We start from the raw sequence: 20,707 nt of genomic DNA on the forward strand, positions 1-20,707 counted from the left end.
AACTGTAGTAATCAAAAGAGTATGATACTGGCACAGAAATAGACACTTAGGTCAACAGAACAGAATAGAAAACCCAGAAAAGAATCCACAGCTATATGGCCAATTAATCTCTACAAAGCAGAGAATAATATCCAGTGGGGGAAAATGATAGTGGCATTGGGAAACTGGACAGCAACATTCAAAACAATAAAACTGAATCATTTTCTTATACCATACACAAAAGTAAATTCAAAATGGATCAAAGACCTAAATGGAAGACAAGAATCCATAAAACCCTAGAGGAGAACACAGGCAGTAACCTCTTTGACACTGTCCATAGCAAGTACTTACTAGATACTTCTTCAGAGAACAGCGAGACAAAAGCAAAAATAAACTATTGGGACTTCATCAAAATAAAAAGCTTCTGCACAGTGAAGGAGACAATTAACAAAACTAAATGGCACCCTACAGAATGGGAGAAGATATCTGCAAATGACATATCTGATAGTCAATATTCAAAATATATCAAGAACTTACCAAACTCAACACCCAAAAAGCAAATAATCTAATTTAAAAATGGGCAGAAGACATGGAAACACATTTTTCCAAAGACATAGAGATTGCAAACAGACACATGAAAGATGCTCATCATTATTTACAACCAGGCACATGCAAATCAACACTACAATGAGGTATCACCTCACACCTGTCAGAATAGCTAAAATCAACAACACAGGAAACAACAGTTGTTGCCAAAGGAGGAGAGTTAGGTAAGGGGATTAATTAAGTAGGTGACAGCCATTAAGAATAAGAGTGCTGTGATGAACACTGGGTGTTGTATGTTAAGTGTGGAGTTACTAAATCCTACACTGAAACTAAAAAGAAAAAAAAAATCTTTTGCAAAGTGAAGTAAACAATCAACAAAACGAAAAGGCAATCTACAGAATGGGAGAAGATATCTGGAAATGGCCTATCTGATAAAAAGTTGGTATCCAAAATATATAGAAATTAAACATGTTAATAGCCAAAAACAAACAAACAAACAAAAAAACAAAAAACAAATAATCCAATTAAAAACTGGGAAGAAGACATGAACAGACATTTCTCCAAAGAAGACATCCAGATGGCTAACAGACACACAAAAATATGTTCATCATCCTTACCATCAGGGAAATACAAGTCAAAACTACAAAGAAAAATCCCCTCACACCTCTCACAATGGCTAAAATCAACAATACGAGAAACAGCAGGTGTTCGCAAGAATGTTGAAAAAAAGGAACACTAGTGCACTGTCAGTGGGAATGCAAACTGGTGGAATACAATATGGAGCCTCTTCAACAAGTTAAAAATAGAACTACCCTACAGTCCAGTAATCACACTACTAGGCCTTAACCCAAAGAATACAAAAACACTAATTCAAAGGGATACATACACCCCGATGTTTATAGCAGCATTATTTATAGTAGACAAGATATGGAAGCAGCAGCCAAAGTATCCATCAACTGATGAATGGATAAAAAAGTGGGATATTATTCAGCCATAAAAAGGAATGAAAATCTTGCCATTATAAAAACATGGATGGAGCAAGACAGCATCCTAAGCAAATGAATCAGTCAGAGAAAGAAATACCATATGATTTTACTCATAGTTGGAATTTAAGAAATAAAACAAATGATCAAAGGGAAAAGAGAGAAATCATGAAACATACTGTGAACTATAAAGAACAAACTGATGGTTAACAGAGAGGAGTGTGTGGAATCTGGGTTAACTAGGGGATTAAGGAGTTCACTTGCCATGGTTAGCACTAGGTGAGGTACAGAATTGTTGAATCACTATACTGTACACCTTAAACTAATAAAACACTGTAAAATATAAAGTTACACTTAACTCCAAAAAAGAAACAAGAAATTTGCAAAATGTATCAAAACTAAAATGGCAAGTTATTTAGTGAATAGAACAAAACTTACACATGACTGGTTTGTAAATACACTCATTTCGTTATTCAGTTTAGAGTTTGATTTTTGTCTATAGCATCAGTTGTGAAACTAAATCCTGCTTTATCAGTCCATCCTTCTCATAGTTCTATACTATTTTCCATAGTTCAATGCTAACATAAATAGCTAGAAGAACAAGAAGTAAGACATTTTTAGTTTTTGTGGGGCCAATATTTAGCTTGAATGAAGAAATAATAAGAGGGTAGATTTAATATTCCTCAAAACTTTCCACTTATTAATGAAAAGATCTTTTATATGTTCAACATTAACCATGGTCCAAATTTCTTCTAGTAAGTATACAGAAAATATCCTGGATATTATAATTTGTGGATAAAAAGGGTAGCATAGTGTAATATCACTACAGAATAATTCTTTTTCTCAGTAATATCCCTAAGTCACTATTTTGGGGAACATTATCCTGCCTACATCCTATCTTGCCACGAATAATAAACTTTCATTATGTTAATCATTATGTTAATCATTATTTTTTGATAACCTCCTGACTTGTTACAGCAGGGATACAGACAGTGTCAGGCAACCAGGACTTTATCTTACATCTCTAGAACCTCCTGATCACCACCTGGCCATCATGCATAAAGCCAGCAACTACTCTTTCCCTAGACCTGAAAAATGTGATATTCCAGAAGAAAAGCACATGGTATCATGGTGAGGGGTGAAGAAGTCATACCTGAAAGAGAAGAGTTTAGGGAATTATGGAGTATCCTGAATGAATAATTTTATACCCATACTTTTATGCAGGAGAAATACAATCATGGATACACTTCCATCTGTAGCACAGCAGTGTTACTTCATGTTACTCATTTGGGCCACTGCTTACAGTCCCTGGATGCCTTGGCTGATCATGCACAACTACATAAGAACAATAGTTCACAGTTATTGAACTACGCAAGGTTCCAAGCAATTTTTAAATTATCTCATCTAATCTCTACAAATACAACTACAATATATGTAAATTCTTTTTGTCTCATCCCAAAATTAAAAATGAAGCAACAAAGTAATTTGCCCAATGTCATAAAACTATAAAAAGATAGTGTTGAAATTCAAATGTAGACCCTAGAAGCTATGCCCATAACTATTCAAATATTTTCAGTAACCATTCTTGCTAGGGAATAACAGTCAAATGTCTGTTTTACCAAGATACAAGTCTTGATAAAAACACTTATGTTATAGTGTTTATTGGAAGTTTGGAGGAGCAACCTGACTAAAAAATATATAGCAAAATATGACGTCTGTTTCATTTATAGAGATTACACTCCAATTTTTAGAAAATGTTCCTTCTTCCTTTTTAAAAAATTTTTTTGACATACAAAAACCTGTACATAACATATATACAACCTGACAAGTTTGGAGATTTCTCTCTCCTTTGGAAAAGCTTCTGTATATATTAAATCAAAGAGTGTAGTACACTTATAAAGTCATCAAAATATTCATTTATGTGAATAAAGTATATGTTAATGCTAATAAGATTTAATATAAACATTTATAAAAAACCTATGTAGGACATCCCATCCAATAGTAGCAGACTACATATTCTTCTCAAGCGTGCACAGAACAGTGTCCAGTACAAATCAGATGATAGGCCACATAACAAGTCTTAGCAACTATCTTTTCTGACCACTGTGGTATGAAACTAGAAATCAACAAGAGGAAAGATGAAAAAAGTCACAAATATGTGGAAATTAAATAACATATTCCTGAAAAATCAATGGGTCAAAGAAACAAAAGAGGAAAAAAAACTATCTTGAAACAAATGAAAATGGAAACAGCATCGTGGCTGCATAAGTTACCATTTCAAATTAATTTTAAGAACACATTATAATGACTGTACATTATGACAAAGTGGGATTTATCCTCAATATATGCAAATAAATAACATGCTACATTAATAGAATGAAAGTTAAAATCACATTATCATCAGAAAAAGCATCTGACAAAATACAACCACCATTCAAGATAAAAAACAAAACAAAACAAAACAAAAAAGAATCCTCAACAGACTGAATATAGAAGGAGCATACCTCAATAAAGGCCATATCTGACAAGCCCACAGCTAACATTGAATTTTTTTAAATTAACATATAATGTATTATTTGTTTCAGGTATACAAGTCTGTGAATCATCAGTCTTACACACTTCACAGTGTTCACCATAGCTCATACCCTCCCCAGTGTCCATCACCCAGCCACCTCATCCTTCACAGCCCCTCCCCTCCAGTATCCCTCAGTCTGTTTCCTGAGATTAAAAGTCTCTTATGGTTTGTCTCCCTGACCAGTCCCATCTTATTTCATTTTTCCCTCCCTTTCCCCTATGAACCCCCACCCTGCCTTTCAAATTCCTCATATCAGGGAGATCATATGACAATTGTCTTTCTCTGATTGACTCATTTTGCTAAGCAAAATACCCTCTAGTTCCATCCATGTCATTGCAAATTACAAGATTTGGGGGATTTTGATGGCTGCATAGTATTCCATTGTATATATATACCCCACATCTTTTTATCCATTCATCCATTATGGACATCTAGGTTCTTCCATAGTTTGGCTACTGTGGACATTGCTGCTATAAACATTGGGGTGCACTTGGCCCTTTGGATCACTACATTTGTATCTTTAGGGTAAATACCCAGTAGAACAATGGCTGGGTCACAGGGTAGCTCTATTTTCAACTTTTTAAGAAATCTCCATACTGTTTTCCAGAGACCCACAGCTAACATTATACCCAACAGTGAAAAGCTTTTCCTCTAAGGTCAGAAATAAGACAAGAATGCCCACTCTCACCCTCTTATTCAACATAGTACTAGAAGTCCTAACTAGAGCAATTAAACAAGGCAAAGAAGTAAAGGCATCAAAATTGGAAAGGAAAAAGTAAAACTGTCATTATTTGTAGATGAAATGATTTTATATAGAGGAAATCCCAAAAGCTCAACCAGAAACAACTAATCAACAAATTCAGAAAAGTTGCTGGGTATAAAATAAACATATGGAAATCAGTTGCATTTCTATACACTAATAATGAGGCATCTGAAACAGGAATAAAGAAAACTATCCCATTCCCAATAGCATCAAAAATAATTTTGTGATGAGCACCAGGGGTTGTATGGAGATGTTGAATCACTATATTGTACACCTGAAACTAGTATTACACTGTATGTTAGCTAAATGGAATTTAAATACAAACTTTAAAAAAAAACAATAAAATACATAGGGATACATTTAACCAGGAAGTGAAAGATCTACAATGAAAAATACCAGACTTTATTGAAAGAAATCAATCATAGTAGACAAAAATTAATGGAGACAAAATAATAGTAGACAAAAATTAATGGAGACATCATATTCATGGATCAGAAAACTTACTATTATTAAAATGTCCATACTGGGGATGCCTGGGTGGTTCAGTTGGTTAATCATTTGCCTTCATCTCAGGTTAGGATCCCAGCATCTTGGGATCAAGCCCCAGATCAGGTTCCTTACTCAGTGGGGAGCCTGCTTCTCCCTCTCCTTCTGCCTGCCACTCTGTCTGCTCTCTCTCTCTCTTTGTCAAATAAATAATTTTTTTTACAATGTCCAGACTAACCCTAGTCATCTACAGATTCAACACAATCCCTACCAAAATTCCAGTGGCATTCTTCACAGAAATAGAAAAAAAAATCCTAAAATGTGTATGCAACCACAAAAAAGTCCAAGATAGTTAAAGCAATCCTAATAAAGAAGAATAAGATTAGAGCATCATACTTCCCGATTTCAAATTATACTATGAAGCCATAGTAATTAAAAGAGTATGATACTAAAATAAAAATAGACATATCAATCAATTTACAGAATAGAGTCCAGAATTAAGTCTTTGTATATATGGCCAACCAATACTCAATAAAACACTCAATGGAGAAAGGATAGTCACTTCAACAAATGGTGTTGGGAAAACCAGATAAGCACATGTATGAAAATGAAATTGAAATGATATCTTTCTCCACTCCTGAAAATTAACTCAAAATGGATCAAAGACTTACACATAACACCTGATATCAGAAAACTCCCAGAAGAAGACATAGGGAGGAAGCTCCTCAACATTAATTTTGGCAATGACTTTTCGGATATGCCAAACAAAAGCATCACCAACAAAAACAAAAAACAAGAAGTAGGACTAGGTCAAGCTTAAAAGTGTCTTCATAAAAAGAAATAATTTAAATGAAAATGCAACACATTTTGTAATCAGAGAAAATTTTTCAAACTATATGTCAGATAAAGGGTTAATATCCAAATAGATAAAGAATCCATACAATTCCACAATAAAAAAAAAATCTAGGGGCATCTGGTGGCTCAGTGGGGTAAGCCTCTGCCTTTGGGTCATGGTCTCAGGGTCCTGGGATCGAGCCCCGCATCGGGCTCTCTGCTCAGCGGGGAGCCTGCTTCTCCCTCTCTCTCTCTGCCTGCCTCTCTGCCTACTTGTGATCTCTCTGTCAAATAAATAAATAAATCTTTAAAAAAATTAAAAATAGAGGGGCACATGGGTGGCGCAGTGGTTAAAGCCCTGCCATCAGCTCAGGTCATGATCCCAGGGTCTTGGGATCAAGCCCCACACCGGGCTCTCAGCGAAGCAGGGAGCCTGTTTCCTCCTCTTTCTCTGCCTGTCTCTCTGCCTACTTGTTGTGATCTCTGTCTGTCAAATAAATAAATAAAAATCTTAAAAAAATTAAAAATAGAACTACTAGCAATCCCATTTCTGAGTATATATCCAAAGGAAGTAAAAACAGGATATCGAAGAGGTATCTGTACTCCCATGTTTATTGCAGCATGATTCACAATAGCCAAGATATTGAAACAAAATAAATGTCCATCAGTGGATGAATAAAGAAGACGTGGATATATATGTATAATGGAATATTATTCAGCCATAAGAAAGAAAGAAATCCTGCCATTTACAAAAACATAGATGTACCTTGAAGGCATTATGCTAAGTGAAATAAGCCAGAGAGGGAAAAAATAATATTGTATGATATCACTTTTATTTGGAATCTTAAAAAGTTGAACTTACTAGAGTTGAATGTTGGTTACAAGGGCCTGGTGTTGGGGGAAATGGAGAGAGATTGGTCAAAAAGTATAAAATTCCTTTTAGAAGATTAAGACTTTCTGAGAATATAATGCAGAGCACTGTGATTATAGTTAACAATACTGCATTATACACTTGAAAGTTGCTAAAAGAATATATATAAATGTTCTAACCACAATAAAGAAATGATCATTATACGGAGTGATAGAGGAGTTACTTTTCCCTACTAAGGCAATCTTTCTACTATATATGCGTATCAATAGAATAAGTAGAGGTCTGTTCTGAAGGAGTCTAAGACAAAAACATCTCAAATCTCCTGAGTGTATTGTCTTCCTAAAAGAAATAGCCTCACCCTGAAAGAAATCTGCCAACAGAAGGATCCAGTTCACCTCTTATACTGTTGTTAGGAAGGTAAACTGGGGCAGTGGCAGCCTGGTGGTGGGTATTATGGAGGGCGCATATTGCATGGAGCACTGGGTATGGTGCATAAACAATGAATTCTGGAACATTGAAAAGAAATAAAAGAAAAAAAAAACCTCTTCAAAGGAAAGGAATAGGAGAACTTCTAATAGTTTTTAATAAAGTGAGTAAATAAAAAATTGATAAAAATATAATTATACATAAATACTAAATAAATATTTTGCTTATCAACATAAAAATAAAATATAATGGAAACAAATGCTAATGTATCACAAATAAATGCACTTATTTCAGGTTTGCAAGGATGGACATTGCAATTTTTTTATAATTTACTTTTATAATTAAATACATTAATCCCTTACCAAAGATTGTGAAAAGGCATTTTACAAAATTTCCACCATTATCTTACTATTTGGCAGAAACAGAGGTCTTACATCTTATAATTAAATAAGAAAAACAAATTAAAATTTTAAGAATTAGAAAGACAAAGGTGAAATAATCTTTACATATATTATTATATATGTAGAACACAAAACAACACAATGAAAACTGCTATAAACAACAAAAATCAGTAAAATTTAAGGTATATACAAAACAGCCATTTATAAATTATAATAGCAATAAAATATAAAATATAACTTGAGACAGAGTAATAATAAAATTCTTTGTAATTAACATGGAATGTGTTAAACTTATATGAAAAAAATCTTTAAAACACTCTTGAAGGACATAAAATTTAGACTGTAACAAATTGAAATACCAATCATGTTCTTGGACAGAAATACTAAGCATAATACAGTCATCCATTCCCCCTAAGTTATAAATCCTACTCAATTACAATAAAAATATTTCTATGAAAGTAAACATGTTTCTGTGAAAATACATATAGAAAAATGAAGAATTTGGAATAATAAGAAAATTCTGAAAGAATATTACAATGTGGAGGAGGGGGCTAAACTTATCAAATCCCAAAACCAATTGTAATGCCTCATAATCACATCATAATTACAATAAGATTTTGGTATATGTAATAGGGTCCATTTATAGTTGAATGTAGATAGTTTTTAGGCCCCACCCTTCCCCTTTCAACTTTTGTTGCACATTTGTGCTGACTTTTTTTTTTAATTCCATCTACTCCCTTCCCAAACACCTGCAGAAAGTTCAAAAAATGCAAACCTCAGGAATCTTCACCCTGGTACCACCCTCTAATCACGAAAACAGAACAAAACAAAAAAACAGCAACAAAAATAAAACAGGCTCACTCACCCCTCCCTTTCAGAATACCTCCATTTGCAAGTAATAAATTTTTCAAATTCTTTTGGGGTCTAGGTGACATCATCAGTCTTACTATCCAAACCAATTTTGAACAGGTGGGGGTCCCATGCTACTTGTTAAGGTAAGCAAGCACAGTAAGTATATGTAGATAAACAAGCAATTTTTTTAAAATGTAACAGCTTTATTGAGATATAATTCACATACTGCATAATTCACCTATCAAAAGAGTACAATTTTATATTTTTAGTATATTCACCAAGTTGTGTAACCATCACCACATCAATTTAATAATACTTCAAAAAGAAATCTCATACCACCTATTAACAATGACTCTTCATTCTCCTCTAACCTCCCTAGCCTTAGAAATCCAGTAATCCACTTTTTGTCCCTATAGATTTATCTATTCTGGACATTTCATATAAATAGAATCATATAATAGGTAGTCTTTTGTGACTATCTTGTTTCATTTAACATAATATTTTCAAGGTTCATCCTTGTTGTAGTATATACCAGTACTTCATTCTTTTTATCTCCAAATAAGATTCTATTTTATGGATATACTAACATTTGTTTATCCATTCATCAGTTGACATACATTTGAGTTGTTTATGCCTTTTGGCTATTTTAAGTATTGCTGATATGAACATGTGGGTACAAGGTCTTTTTGTGAACGTATGTTTCCAAATCTCTATAAATGGAATTGCTGGGTTATATAGTAACTCCATGTTTAACCTTTTAAGGTTTTGCCAGCTTGTTCCAGTGTTTGTACCATTTTACTTTCCTAACAGCAGTGTTATGAGTTCCAACTCCTCCATAACCTTGCCAATACTTTTTGTCTTTTAGATTATATCTGTCCTAGTTAGAAATGAAATGGTATCTCACTGTATATTTGATTTCCATTTCTCTGATGGCTAATGATATTCAGTACCTTTTCATGAGCTAATTGGATATTAGTATATCTTCTCTGTAGAAATGTCTATTGAAGCCTTTAGCTTGCTCTTTAAAGCGGGTTGTCTTTTTTATATTATCAGGTTGTAACAGTTCTTCATATAGTTTAGATGTAAGTCCATTATCAGATATATGATTTGCAGATATTTTCCCCATTCTGTGAGTTGTCTTTTCACTTTATCAATGGTATCTTTTGAACCAGAGAAGTCTAAGTTTCATGATATCCAATTTATCCATTTCTTTCTTTTATCCATTTCTTTATGGTTTTGGTGTCACACCTGAGAAGGCTTTACCTAAGATTTATTTCTCTGATTTCTTCTAATATTTCTATACCTTTAACTCTTGCATATAGACTTGTAACCTATTTTGAGTTAATTTTTGTGTGTGTTATGAGGGAGCAGTCCAATTTCATTCCTTGACATGTGTATATCCAATTATTGCAGTAATATTTGTTGAAAAGACTACTTTGTTTCATTGAATTGCCTTGGCACTCTTGTTGAAAATCAACTGGCTATACATACAAGTGTCTATTCTGCAATCTTATTCAATTCCTTTGATCTATAGGTCCATCTTTATGATAGTACCACACTATCTTGATTATGGTAGCTTTGTATTTCAGTTTGAAATATGGAAGTGTGAGTCTTCCAACTTTAATCTTCTTTGGCTACTCTTAGTCACTTGAATCTTATAAATTTTAGGATAAGTGTTAATTTCTGCAGAGAAGCTTTTTGGTATTTCAGTAAGGATCACATTCAGTCGATGGATCAATTTTTTTAAAGATTGTATTTATTTATATGACACACACAGAGAGAGAATGAGTGATGGGCAGAGGAAGAGAGAGAAGCAGACTCCCTGAGGAGCAGGGAGCCAGATGCAGGGCTCCATCCCAGGACCCTGGGATCATGACCTGAGCCAAAGGCAGATGCTTAACTAACTGAGCCACTGAGGCACTACTCAATAGATCAATTTGAAGGAGTACTGCTGTTTTAACAATATTAAGTCATCTGATTAATTAACATAGGATGTCTTCCTATTTGGGTTTTTTTATACCTTTCAAAAATTTTTGTAGTTTTTAGAAGACAAATTTTGTACTTTATTAAACTTATTCCTAAGTATTTTATTATTTCTAATGCCATTTTAAATGGAATTATTTTCTTAATTTCACTGTTCATTGTTAGTATTTAGAAATACAACTAGTGCTTATATACTGCTCTCATATCCTTCAGCCTTACTGAACTAGTGTATTAGTTCCCAAAGTTTTTGAGTGGATTCTTTAGAATTATGTATGTATGTATGTAAGTGATCTGCAACTAGAAATAATTTCACTTATTCTTTCCTAATCTGGATGCCTATTTTTTTTCCTTACCTAATTTCCCTGCAATGTTAATGCAAGCAGCAAGGATAGAGTGCATGTTTTATTGCTGATTTTAGGTGGGAAATATTCAGTATTTCACCACTGTATGTTCTAACTAATCAGCACGAACTTCATGGCTTAAAACAATAGAAATTTATTGCCTTACCGTTTTGGAGGTCACAAGTTTTAAATGTTTCTCACTGGGCTGAAATCAGAATGATGCAGAGCTGCATTCCCTTCAGGAAGCTCTAGGTGAAAATCAATGTTCTTTCCTTTTTCAGATTCTGGAGTCTCCTATTATTGCTTGGCCCATGCCCTCTTCCATTTTCAAAGCCAGTAATGGCCAGTCAAGCAATTCTCATATCATGTATAACTGACACAGACTCTGCCTCCCTGCTCCACATTTAAAGATTCTGTGATTATATTGGGTCCATAGAGATAAGTCAGGATATATATTTTAAGGTTAAGTTTTTTAGCAACTTTTACTCCAACTGCAAATTTAATTATTTGCTGACATGTAATGTAATTAGGATGTAGGCATCTTTAGAAGGCCATCATTCTGTCTATCATAGTCTGTTTTCTGGACTTTATAGATCCATGTCTGTCCTACATGCAAAATATCTTTCCCTTATCCCAACATGATCCCAAATATCAATATATTGCAGCAACAATGCAAAGTCTAAAATGTCATCTAAATCTTGTCACCTCAAAATTCTCAAATCTGATAATCTAACACATTTAAATCAGGTATGGGTAAGTCTGTGGGTATAATCTATCTTGAGGTACAATTCTACAAATCTAATCCTGTGAACTTAAGAATCAAGTTATCTGCTCACAAAATACTCTTGTGGGAAGGTATAGAATAATAATTATAGACATACACATTAAAAAAGGGAGAAAATGGAAAGTATTAAAGGAGTTACCCGTCTCAGCAAATTGAAAATCCAGCAGGGTAAATTCCATTGGTTTCAAGGCCTGGGAATAATCCTCTGTGATTTTTGAGTCTGCAATCTGTCCTTAAGGCTCCTCTCTCTGAGTCATTCTTCCTTTTTCATAAAGGGTAACTCATGTTTGAGCTAGGTAATTTTTATCAGTCTGCTTACCATCTGGAGTATTTTGTGAGTACAATGACCATCTTTTATTTTGGCTCTGTCACACTTTTAATCCTAGCTGGCAGTGTTTCTGCTAGTATAAAATTCTCAAGAACCTTATGGGTTAACCAGATATGTCACAAGAATTCATTCTTTTTGACAAGAGACTCCTTCATAGGTTTTTCTTCAATATTTCCATCTCTATTTTTGTCTTCTACTAAGATGGCTGAGGGACTGTATGTGTCACAAACTTAGTATCTTAAAACACAACTCAATACTCTGTCATTTTGGTCTTTCAAAGGTATTAGCAAAAACTCTCCAGCCATGCACTGTTTTTTCACTAAAGCACTTTTTTTTAATAGTGACTCTTAATTTTAACATCTTTTGCAACCAGGACAAGCTAAGAATTTCCCAAATCATAAAGTCTTGGTTCTTTTTTGTTTAACAGTTCTTCCCTCAAGTCATCTTTTTCCTCTTATATTTTGCTATAAGCAACAAGGATATACTAGACTTTGCCTTTTAAACTTTATTAGGAAATCTCAGCTAAGTAGCCAACTTCAGCACTTAAACTTCTGCTTTCCTCATAACTAAGGGGCACAATTCTTGCTAAATTTTCCATCACTATATAATAAAGATTCCCTTTCCTCCATTTTCCAATACCATGTTCTTCATTCTCTTCTATGCCTCCAACAGCAGAACTTTTAACATTCATGTTTCTGTTATCAATTTGTTTTTGAGTAAATCGTCTCTAATAGGTTTTCTTTACCAAACTCCTCATTTCCTTCTAAGTTCTCAATAGGAAAAGCATTAACATCTACATTTCTGCTAACAATCTGTTCAAGGCAATGTAGGCATTTTCTATCGTGCTTCTCAAAATTTTCCATCCTCTGCCCACTGCACAACTGCAAAGCTATATAAACAATGTTAGGTATCTGTTATACTAGCACCCCACTTCCAGATACCAAAATCTGTATTAGTTTCCACTAACCCAGTAATTAGAACTCACCATGTTAATTAAACAGTTACATGATGCAGTGTCTTTACATAACATTGTCTAACCAAAAAAGTAGAGTTACCCTAAGGGTAGTCTTTAAATCTAGGGCCAACACAGAAAAATATATATCACAGAAGGAGATGTTATCCCTCAAACAATGCTTCTGTTCCATGCTGCAGTCCAGAGGAACTTCATAACCTAATTCTAAAAAACACATTTACCAATCCCATGGTATCCAGGTCCATCAATGTACCTCCTTGCATTATGTCATACTAATAACCTAAATATATAAAACTTACCATTGGAGGCAATATGACTCCATTATCATGCTATCCCTGTAAAATTCATGCATAAAAAATTGCTACTTGTTTCCATCCAAAATCCACAATTTCCTATGACTTATGGCTTTCATTCTTACCATTTTGTGCAACATCAAAACCTGTACTATCTCTCCAAACCCATCAGAAACTGGGGGAGCTGCAGGACATTTACTGATTTCTGTAAGACATATTTTAATATACAAAGTACCAACACAAACTTCGTCCCAGTACACACCAGTCACAAGAAGAAATTTCTGACTCAGAAAATATTTACACCATCCAAATTTTCAAACCCTGAAAACCAATTTATCAGATTGCCCAAGTTTATAAAAGTAGTCAGCTACATTACAGTTTTCAAAAATATCTTACAACTATTCCTATCCATAGCATTTAACCACCCTCCATCATACCTCAGCATTCAGCACCAGCATTCATTACCCAATACAATGTATGATGAAGGACAAGAAGTCATAATATAAGAAAAATATGACATGATATTGCACTGAATTCACAACCATTTCAACCTATGTAATAATGGAAAATATACAGATCAACGGTCTGGTCAAGATATTCAACCAGTGGACTCTCTGTGCCACTTTGACTAGACTGAAGAAATTTGAGAGAGTGAAGTTTTCAGCTCTACTTTAGGCTTCTTTAAGCCATAAAACCCCCTTCCTATATCAAGTTTCTGACAACCATGATTCCAACAGACTCTGCCCTACCTACATTTTTGGTCAATCTTTATTCAAATATAAACTCCTGCCCCAGTGATCTTGACCCCTGAGAATCATTGTTCATTTATGGCTCCTCATTATCTCCGAACGGACATAACACAACCTTAAAGAAGAATGCACAGCAAAGAAAGAAATAGAAGCTACATTTCAATTTTTCCCCTAGGAAAGATCTCTGTGAGTGTGTTCCTGAATGTAGAGATAAATGCTGAGAAACGTGAATTTTTTTTAATCTGATATATTATTTTTTCTGTATATCATATTCCAACTGGTATGAAAATAGAAATAAGAATATGAAATCTAGATGTAGTCTTCAGGACCAGATCCAAATATAGATCAAAGTACAAGTTTGTTATTCAATAACAAATATTTGTTTCATTAAAATCCTCAAATGTAAAAAAAAAATCCTCAAATGTATGGACTGAAATTTCAGCTTTAGTTAGTTTACCAAAGGTTTTATGAAATACTCAAATTGTAAATTTAAAATTTAAACTATCTTTGGCAGTGCTGCTAATGCCCCAGCAGAGAAGCTGAGGCCACCATCCAATTTGAAATATTTAAAGTAGATACAGAACTCTTTCAGCAATGCAGACAATTAAGTGCATTTTTGTGGGTGAATAGTGCTGTTGGTAAAACATATCTCCTGATATCTACACAACAAACAAATTTCCAACTGAGTATGTATGCACTGCTTTTGACAACTATGCAGTTACAGTTATGATTGGTGGAGAGCCATATACTCTTGGACTTTTTGATACTGCAGGACAAGAGGATTATGACAGATTATGACCACCAAGTTATCCTCAAACAGATGTATTTCTAGTCTGTTTTTCAGTGGTTTCTCCATCCTCATTTGAAAATGCGAAGGAAAAGCGGGTGCCTGAGATAACTCACCACTGTCCAAAGACTCCTTTCTTGCTTGTTGGGATTCAAACTGGTCTCCGAGATGACCCCTCTTTGACTGAGAAACTTGCCAAGAACAAACAGAAGCCTATTATTCCAGAGACTGCTGAAAAGTTGGCCCAGGATCTGAAGGCAGTCAAGTATGTGGAGTGTTCTGCACTCACACAGAAAGGCCTAAAGAATGTATTTGATGAAGCAATGTGGGCTGCCCTGGAGCCTGCCGGACCAGAGAAGAGCCGCAGGTGTGTGCTGCTGTGAACATCTCTCTAGTGCCTTTTCCACACAGCTGGTGTCAGCATCATACTAAAAGCAATGTTAAATCAAACTAAAGATTAAATTTAAAATTCATTTCTGTAATAATGACAAATGCCCTGCACCTACCCACATACACTCGTGTGAGACAAGGCCCATAAGTGTGGTCCCCTACCCCCTCTCAGTACTAGTGAATTTGAGTAATTGTGTATTGTCAGAAAAGTGATTAGTACTAGATTTTGTAGGGGGTTTTTTGTTTCAAAAACAAATTTTTTTTTATTTTGTTTAAAAGCAAGGCTAGCTTGTGATGACTCTGTAACAAACTTATTTGGGTTGTTGAAGCTGCCCCTGGGCTCTATCCACTCTGGAAAATGATCTGGGACATTTAGGTGTTTTTTTGTTGTTGTTGTTCTGTTTTGTTTTTTATTTTTTCTGGAGGTTGGGTATGGGAAGTATGTGTGGGTTTTGTTTTTATTTAGCATGTTTTTTTTAAATTCATTAACCACTGGACAGGCCTTAAGGGGAGGAGGATGGATTGATTTCACATTCCACTTCCGAGATCTAGTTTAGAAAACTTGTTCTCCACCTGGTACTCTTAGGAAGGAGTATAGTAAATGCCTCATTTAATAAAATACTCCTTTTTGAAAGCTGCCTTTTCTCTCCACCCTTTATTAGGTCCAGTATCTGATGAAACTCATGAGACAGGGTGGAACCCATCTTGCCCCTCCTCTTTTCTACAGTGCGCTATATATGTGACCGTGACTTTGAAGGAAATTTGTTTATTATTTGCTGGTTTTTTAAAGTTAATTTCTTTTTTTTAATATTTTATTTATTTATTTAACAGAGAGAGACACAGTAAGAGAGGGAACAGAAGCAGGGGGAGTGGGAGAAGGATAAGCAGGCTTCCTGTCAAGCAGGGAGCCCCATGTGGGCCTTGATCCCAGGACCCTGGGATCATGACCTAAGCCAAAGGCAGACGTTTAACAACTGAGTCACCCAGGTTCCCCTTTAAGTTAATTTCTAACTTCTTTCACTGATAAATGAAAAAAGTATTGTACATTTTGAAATATACCAATCGAGTACAGAATTAAAAACATTTTTCCCTGTCAAATAAATAAATATAAAACAATAAAAATTAAACTATCTTCAACACAATACACAGACACATGCACACTTAAATAAAATTTCTAGTAATGATTATATAAAGCCCACATCTGCAATAGACTGTGTATTAAGTTGCAAGATGAATCATGATATTACCATACAATCATGAATTTCAAATTCGATATTAAGAAGAAAAATGTTCACAAATATATCCTAAGTTCTTTCATCATTTTATCTGAAATAAGTATGTAAAAGAACCATAGAGAAATTCCAACATTAATAGGCACTGGGATGCTTTGCTCCTACTTGGTTTTTCTGAGTGTTATAAGTTAATCAGGTTCTTAAAATTATTTTATTTTGATATACACATATTATCAATAACATTAAAGCAAGTCAAATAGTAGGAATATCAGTTAAAATTCTATGTTCTTGGTAATCCTCTTCTGTTCTTCTAAAATGAGAATTATGTAAGTCTACCAGTACTGAGATTCTAACAAGTGGATAGCAGTTTAAGAGTAAAGCTTTCTGGGTAACTGGGTGGCTGTCAGTTAAGCATCTGCCTTCAGCTCAGTTCAGGTCCTGGGATGGAATCCCACATTGGATTCTTTGCTCCACAGGGAGTCTGCTTCCTCCTGTGCCCCTCCTCCCACTCATTCTCTCAATATCGTGCTCTCTCTCTCTCTCTCAAATTAATAAATAAAATATTTTTTAAAAAAAAGAGTAAAGCTTTCTTTTTTCCAGGTGTGTGGGTGGGGTCCATAATTTCTTCACTTGAAATATTTTTTTCAGTTTTATTTTAGCATATATTATTTGAAAACATAGCACATATATTTCATAAGATAGTTTAACAAAGAGTTATTAAACAATCATGAAACTACTGTTCAAGTAAAAAACATTATCACCAATCAGCCCAAAAGTACCCATTTAACCCTTCCCGATGTGAAGAACTTCCTCAACTTATCCTATTATTCTGGTAGTAATTTCTTTATTATCATTATCATTTTGTAACCAGTGATTCACCACTAATATTTTATTTCTATGGTAATAAAATAAAAGTATCTGTTGTTTCGTGTCATTTTCTTTCAATAATATGTTGCTAAGATTCAACAAGTCATGTGTATCTATAGTTCATTCATTTTTATCAATAAATATATTCTAATTTCTCTCTGTTTATCCAGTGTGTTTATCCATTCTACAGAGTGGGATGTTTCCAGTTTTTGGCCATTTAATTTAATATTGGGAATACTCTATGAATGTGTATCTAGTATATATGTGTACTTAGGTCTCTAGGGTAGCACTATCTAATGTAACTCCTGCATTGACTGAAATGTTCTATTTCCACTGTCTAATAGAGTAGCCAACAGCCACTTGTGGTTTTTGAGCACTTCAAATGTGGTTAGTGACAATGTGGTATTGAATTGTTTATTTTATCTTATTTCATTAAATTTACATTTAAATAGACACAGGTGAATAGTAGCTACCACTGGACAGCATCGATAAACTTAACTGTTATGTTAGCATTAATGACCACAAGGGTCAAGGGGTGGAAAAACTACTTCTGATTGATGTCAAGTCACAGTCAGATGAAGAGAGAACTTATATGGCAGTCTGCATTATATGTAAAATTATAATGAGAATGCAATTTACAGATTGTCAAGTTTCTAATGTGAAATTGATAGCATCAAGTGAAAATGAGAAAGACTTTAAGAATTGGAATGTGGATCTCTAGAGAAATAAAATGAAAAATATATGAAACAAGCTTCCAAGTCTGTCTGATGTTCCCTTGCTGTAGGAAGCCGACCCTCCTTCTGTGAATAAAGAGACAAGGCTTCACTTATGGTAAGGTAATATAATAACATCAACTGAGGCAATTGTCTTGCAGGAGGAAGCATATTCTGCTCAAGCTCCATCAAAACCACTCTTTATTAATTCTAGAACTATAAATACAGTTAGACATTGGCCTATTCTGGAGAATAAGTGCTAAGTCATTCCCAGGAAGAAATAATTTGTACTCCAAAAATATTTCAATAATGTGTGGGAAATACTTGCAAAAATAGATTCTAAGGGAAGCTTTGGTCTAAGCCAAGTAAAATATTTTAAATTATTGGACCAGGCTGAATTTATTGATACAGATACACCTACCAAAATTTGGGGATTAAACATATTAAGGTTAACTGGAAGTGGTTTTAAGAAATTACTTGATTGGTTAAGTGAAACATGGATTTGCAATGGCTTACATTCAATGAAGCTGAGATACTAGAACTTACACAGCATATTGTAGAAGAAATACAAGAGGTTATGGAGTTAGGGATACTGTAGTAGATTTATCATCTGTATACTATGTAGCCACCCCAAACACTATAACCTTTGAGAGGGCCCAGAAGACATGCCCTTTGCTAAGACATTGTGAGGTACCTTCAGATGGGTGTATCAACTTCTTGGAAATATTCTATACTAGCTTTCTTCTATGTAATGCAGACAGTAGAAGATGCCACCATTGAACAAGTTTCCCTATTTCAGTGGGGATGATGGTTTTCCAGAATGACAAAGACCAAATATTTAACTATCAGAGACAAGGTTGGTACACTTTTCAAAACAGGCAACAGGAACAAACCTGTAATCACAATATTTTGACCTATCAGATCTTTGGCAGTAACTTATTAATCATATGAATTTTATAGATGGCCGTCTAAGAACATATTGTTTCAGCTCCAAAACAGAGAAATATCTACATCTCATAACCAGAATTCTGACTTGAGTTGCCAAAATGAAAGTCACTCAGTTTCTAGACTTAAGTTCACAGATGTAAAGACTTTTGACTGATGAAGAGGCCAGGCCTCCTTGAGAAAGAACCCTGAAGGACTGTGACTCTTCAACCCTTCCCAAAAGTGATCTATAGCCATTTGCAAAAGTTATTTTATAGTGGAAAATGGAGAATATCCATATGTTTCATGGATTACTAGATATTGATCTGAATTGGCAATAATTTCTGGACACAAAAAATAAATGTCACTCTGGTCTATTAGGCAAAGTGCATATATGGAAGTCAAGTGATAAGAGTAGAATTGGCCCAAATCAGCCTCCTACAGAGCCAGCAGAAGAAAAACTCAGCTTGTGGCTACTTTTTCCAGTTCCTGAATATGAACTGTCTCCATGAACGACGGGTGACAGACTAGGAAGGGCTAAATTCAGGCCTCCTGACTTCTTTTCTCTGCCAGGAAAATAAACCAAAAGCAATTCTGATTCCCAGAGGAAACTCCATTAGTCTTATTATCCAAGACTTGAAAAATACATACTCAATTTAATTCACTTACTTGGCCAATGCATATCTCAGAGATTGACTTGAATTATTATTAATATAGATTTTTTTAAAAATTATAGCTGCTACTATAACTGTGGCATCTTAACTGGAACAAGTGAACAAAGCCCTGGCAAGGGTACATGACTATTAATTTGGCAAGTTCTTTTATCTCTACACCAATCTGCAAGGAGCAGCAGCAGAAGTTAATTTTCACTACACTGTTTCAGAGCTATGTCAATATGTCCACTTTCTGCCACAGGAAGTTTGAAAGAGATGTTATATTTTGGGATATGCCTCAGAAAATCAAAGTAGTCCTCTATATTGATAACATTAGGCTGATTGGATCAGATGAACAGGAATTAGCGAGAAACTTTATGGTAAAGAACCTAAGCAGTCAGGACACACCTCTCAGCCAATGAGCAAATAACAGGATTACTGTACCAGATGAGGTGGTTGTTGCAGATTACAAGAGAAAAATGGGGTATATAATGAGGAACGATATGTTTTGCTAGCAATTCAAGGTATTCTTTAGATTCTTTACTTTCTTGTGCAATAATAAATGTTAACAGAAAATCACAGCAGCAGCAACAAAATCCTGCAGAACAAATGAGGAATCAGATCTTTTAGTTATGAAATTTTGGTTCATCCTGCCAGCTTAAAAGAATCAGGACTAATTAAAGTGCTTGTTGAGGACAAAGATGATATAGAATGGTGGGAAAGAATGGAATTATAATTATCAACTCTGGCTTTTTGACCACTTATAAAAATGACAAGTACATTAGACACACATATTTCCTTTCTTGATTGTGATATATATTTTTTTCATTCCTTGTCCTTTTAAACTACTATCTTACATGAGAATTTTGTGGGTAGCTAACTTTAAGTTTTATTCTTTAGGTTACAGAGCATTCAGATTAGATTGTGACTGAACTGGCAATGAATTTAACATTGCTAAGGGACAGATACATTAT

At 34.4% G+C, this 20,707-nt stretch overlaps 1 pseudogene; it reads left to right on the forward strand.

The window, feature by feature from the left end:
- Positions 1-233: 233 nt before the first annotated feature.
- Positions 234-15,337, forward strand: LOC116882650 (annotated as a pseudogene).
- Positions 15,338-20,707: the final 5,370 nt, after the last annotated feature.

The sequence above is a fragment of the Lontra canadensis genome, unplaced genomic scaffold, assembly GCF_010015895.1.
Source record: "Lontra canadensis isolate GAN:19392208 unplaced genomic scaffold, GSC_riverotter_1.0 scaffold86, whole genome shotgun sequence".
Lineage (NCBI taxonomy): Eukaryota > Metazoa > Chordata > Mammalia > Carnivora > Mustelidae > Lontra > Lontra canadensis.